Source organism: Mycetomoellerius zeteki, unplaced genomic scaffold (genome assembly GCF_001594055.1).
Source record: "Mycetomoellerius zeteki isolate Tzet28-1 unplaced genomic scaffold, Tzet1.0 scaffold111, whole genome shotgun sequence".
NCBI lineage: Eukaryota > Metazoa > Arthropoda > Insecta > Hymenoptera > Formicidae > Mycetomoellerius > Mycetomoellerius zeteki.
Window position 1 is genome coordinate 465,590 of NW_017256029.1, and position 5,478 is coordinate 471,067.

The 5,478-nt window shown below is 32.5% G+C and overlaps 1 protein-coding gene across 1 annotated transcript in view; it reads left to right on the forward strand.

The window, feature by feature from the left end:
• Bsg (immunoglobulin domain-containing protein Bsg) overlaps positions 1-5,478 on the forward strand; it is an 18,636-nt gene that overhangs the window by 505 nt on the left and 12,653 nt on the right. The gene's annotated exons all lie outside the window — the stretch shown is intronic.

A 5,478-nucleotide genomic window follows, 5' to 3' on the forward strand; every position in this document is an offset into this window, starting at 1 on the left:
CCGATCAACCAAAGTCATCCCGTTCCTGCTTTGACTCATCCAATTCTCCGTCCAAGGACAACGACGAGACTTCACCTTAGAATACGAATTCCGTCGCGATCGATAATGGATGACTCACGCAGCACAGTGATTAGTATATAGTTGACGCTAATTGATGTGTACACGATGATTGACAAGTAACTCCGAGACCAAAGTAACGGTAACGATGACCCCAGCTGTGTGAAAAACTTGCTCCGAACGCAAAAAAATTTGCCAACTTGCTTAGATCGGCTGTCGCAAAAACAACCTGGGTCATCCTTTTAGAAGTGATTTATTCGAGTTTTTAAAATAATAATTTTACATCATTGACGATGTTTCATCAATAGATTGCAATACGTTGAAAGTCCGTATGTCTGTCAATGAGAAAAATTCTATCGCGCGGCGATACAAAACTCGGAGTAACGTTCAACCGGCGTCGCTACTTTTTGATCACGGTCGTCCTTCATCGATTGGACAAGCTATAAGTCCACTTTTCGTAGCACGGTCAAAGGTAAACCTGAAATTTTCCTTAAACTGTGGATCAGTATGCGTGTTCGAGGATGGCGTCCGATTGACTCGCAACGGTGCTCATTAAGACCGGGCTTGATTTGCGTGACAGACAGATTTAATTAAACACGAGTTAACGATTCGCCGCCGCCTCTCGGTTCTCGCGGTTGTAATACGAACAAAGGTAATACGTTATTAATCGTGCCAAGGTGGTGAATGACGCGTTAAAAGTCAAAGCGTGTTTAAATGCACGCTTTGAAACTTTAAAATCAAAGTCACGGTTACAATGAAACTCAAGTACGCTTCAACGAAAGATCGTCCTTAATTCCTATGACTTTGATTTCTACAAGTTTTTTCTCAGACAAAACTATCTCTCTACACTCAAGAAAAATATAGTGATAACTCCGTTAGAAAATATGGAGATGACAATCATACAAGTTTTATTGTATATTATGTAGAATTAATGTACCACATTTGCATGTTACTATTACTCGAGTAACATTCGTAGTTATTAATTGCTGATGTAAAATGCTGTAGAATCGCTAGTTTATGGTATTTGACCTTTCAGAGTCAGAGAGCCATTGGGCAGCAGAAATATTAGTTAAATCCAATTTTAAAGTACCAGTTGTTAAAACCAGATTTAACTAGCGTTTATACGACAGTTTACGTTAGCATTAATAATAACTACGGATATTGCCAAATCCGATTAATAATTATGTGTAAACGTATCATATTATATATGTATATATAGTTAAGTAATTATTTTATAGTTATTGTGACCATAAAATAGTTTATTCAACTATGTACATTAATTCTACATAAAACTTCTAGATATAAATATTAAAATATATAGTTACACACATATATTAATATACTTATAGTTATACACACATATATATATATATATATATAAGTTTATAATATACTATACTTATAGATATAAAACTATACAGTTGTATAATTGTCACCACTATATGGTTACCACTAGTACATATTTACTTTTCTTTAAATATAACGTATAGTATACGCGATTATTTCAGATGCTTCTATTGAGAAGTTGAATTGTTGAAGAAGACGAAGCTTTATTCGGAATTAAATATGGCCGACTGTCGATCGTTACTCTTTTATTTCACGTCCGAACTTGCACAATATGTACGTGAAAGGGGAGAAAGATAAAGTCTAGCGTTGAATGTATGATGAGAAACCGGGCCTACGGTTCTAGATACGAAAATGGAACATCTTGGATCGCGTTTCTATCGAGTGCGACGTGGATTATAAATTCCTGTTTAACTTGAAGACAACAGACGTTACGTGATTGCAGAGAGAAATCGCAATATTTATTATCTCGAGTACATTTTATTTTACAATTGTACCTCTATCATGTGGATTTTGTCCATAGATTAGATTGCTCGTTCGACGATAATAACCGTACGATTTTCGTAGTTTGCTCAACGAAGTTTTGATATTGCATTGTTTGGAACTGTCTGAACTCTTGGAAGTTTTGAAGATCTTTTAGACCAATTTCTACCAACGTAGATTAACTTCAATCTCAGTTTAATTTATTTTTTATCTGTTTCTAATTCTTAGAACTAAAAGAAGATAAAACGTAAGTTATACCAAAATAAAAGTTAATCTACATTAATAAAAATAGACATTAATGTAACTTTTTAGCCATGCTATTGTGAATAAGAGCGTAATTCTAAAATGACTGTAAACGCAAGTATGTAAAATTAGATTTAATATGAGATTCTTATTGTTTAGATTTAATATCTTTTATATATAGATTTCATTTTTTCATTACTATTTTATTAAATGTACGTTATACATTTCGCAAATTATACAAAGATTAACAAGAAAATTTAAAAAATGGGCATTGGTGTACTTTTATGCAATTATTTATTAAATTTTATTGATTTAACGGAGTAACTTTTCTACTTTTAGTTTCTCCTCTGTGAGAATCTGCAGCCTGAATCTTCTCATTTTAATTATTATCGTGATAATTGAAATTATAGGAAGTCAAACAATCCGAGACAAACGAAAATGCAGATATAAATCAGTCTTTTGCGCAATAGATATTTTTTGTTTATACGGAGATAACATTTGTAGTTTTATCGCGTAAGAATGTTAAACTGATATCGCGTCGGGTATTTGCTTTTTCGACGTGATTTCGAGCTGTAAACTGAAAACTTTGTGCCGCGATTCGTGTTTACGGACACACATAAATAGCGGGTTTCGTACGATCTTTCTTCGCGAGCCAGTAATATTTATGATTCTACCCCTCGATGTGTCTGTCAGAACGAAACATCCACAATTCGAAGGGAGCAACGCTTTGAAGAAACTTCCGGGCGATGAAACCGAAAGTTTGATTTTCATGTAAGTAACACGTGTTGATCACGCACAAAATGTAACACGCGATCGCGCATTAAACGTGAGAAAGTGAATGACAATAGATCTTTCTTTTCTCCCTCCCCAGAGCAGTGATGAGTAAGATACTTTTAAAATGATACATAAATTAAAATGTATGTAGCTACAGATTACCTGTCAGATACTTCAAAAGTATCTCATATATACATATCAAATCTATACCTGTTTCACGATGTTGATGCAATATTCGTAATGTTGCGATTCAACATTTCTGAGATATTGATTCAACATTAATGTGTTTGTATGGGAAATGTATATAAGGCCAATGACTGCGTTTAGCTGAGAAAGCAACTTTGCAACTGTTGTAAAATTCTTTAATACGATTACTTCTTATCTTTGATTCCTTATGGATCTAAATATATAAATCAATCATATCGAAGAATTTTATAACACTTGAAAAGTTACTTTCTCTGTTGAACGTTACAGTCAATGTCGCAAGCGTGCTTCCTGGACGGCCCGAACGTTACTTGTGTACGCAAATCTATAAGGCACTTAATAATTAGATAAAAAGTGAAAAACATGTTTCTTTTGAAGAATATATTTTTTCACATTCTGAAAAATATTAGTATAGATTTAATATCATGCGATCTACATAATTCTTAACATGTTAGGTAATGGTAATTAATATTAACAACATGGTGTGGATTTAAAATTCCAGTACCCAGATTCTATAATTCTTAACGACAATTCAGTATCATTATGTTGTTGCACATTTATTTAGATACATGTACCTATAAGATAGCATATCCAACATTGTCCCGGAATGTGTTTCGTTTGAGAGAGCTACTTTCATTTAAGGAAGGAATAAGATAAAAGAAACGGAGGAGGATTTTATCTCTACGGAAACTATCTTTGAGATGTAAAGGGACAGTTTTTAAATTACCTTTGAAATATAAAGGATGATCTTTAAGTAAATGTGCGACGGGTATATCAATAGATGTTTCTTCGTGTGTCACAGCGGATGGATTTGAAATTTTAACGATAAGATTCAGTAATGAGTGAACGGAAAGTTTTCAAGCGGAGGCGTCAGTGGGGCGTTTATTAACGTAATTTGCGGTTTGTTGAATATATCTCGTGGCAAGGCGTCGCTTTCTAGGTCGCTTTAATGAGAGTTATCGACACTGACGGGACGCGTTCTAAAAAAGTTTAGTCGATAATGCTGCAACTGTGCATCCTCGCGAGTCACGGCATGCTGCGCCCATCGCAAGTCCATCGCACACGCTCCTTTGGCATAGTTCTAATCAATCTTTATTTCCCAGAATTCGGTAATTTGGAAGTTTACAATTTCATTATTCCATTATTTCTTCATAATTTAATTTATTTATAATAATAGAATAGAATAGACTTATATAACATAATATAGCCATGTTATGTTAATAATAATAGATATTAGAATAATATATATATATAATAACTCAGATATTCTGTAGTAAATGATGATTGAAATAATAACGTCTTTCATATCGACCTTCACATTGTTTCTGTTTACGGTTGTTAACTTGGCATCAATCTTTTGAATATTGACATTTCAAAGTGTTAATTATGCATGCATCGATCGTCTCTATCAGCGTTTGGTATTTAAAGTTACATTATCATTTGATGTTTTTCGAATATTTCTGTTATATTATTTTGTTAGAACACTTGAGATTTTTAATGTCCAACCATTAACTATCTTCAGCATATAAAAGAATATTTATTATCTAATGTATGATGTTTTTGACACGAAGAATATATTATTCATATTTGTTACAACACAACTTAAAAACAAAGATTTCTAGAAAATGAATTTGAATATTTTAAATCGTTGAAATTTTGTAACATTAATTTTGAAGTACAATTTTTGGTGTAATAACTACCCAGATAGACAGATGCGCATAAATTTTACTGCAATTTTACGTTGTATTCGATCATCAAATCCGTAATAGGTGAGGCGATTGTGACCCCAAATATTGTAGTCATATTTAGTAAATCAGAAAATGAAATACTATGACGCAAATATGATGTAAATATGACAAACAAAAATCTGATTCTTAGTGTCTCATATTTACATCATATTTGCACATCATGATATTTCGTTTTCTGATTTACTAAATGCTGCTGCAATATTTCGGATCTTAATCGGCTCATCTATGAAGCATTGGATGATTGTAAGATAAACGTGAAGTTGCTGTAAAGTATATGTACATTTGTCTACTGAGTATATTTTAACGAAAAAAAAATTTAATTATAATTTAATTTGTTTTTATTTTTTTTAGATTTTATTTTTTATTTTCGGAATAATTATTAAGTTTATTAATTATTTTTCTGTACATACAAATTCTTATAATTATATAACGCAATTATAAATATTCTTGAAAACGCATGGAGTATCGACGGGATTTGAACCTACAATCTTTGGGGTGGTAGCCTACCTACGCTAACGCTGAGCTAATCGCACGCTTGTCTGAACACTTATAAATTTGACATATATTGGATTTTATTTTGTCATTCGTACTGATCATATATGTAATATGCATGTTTATATACGGG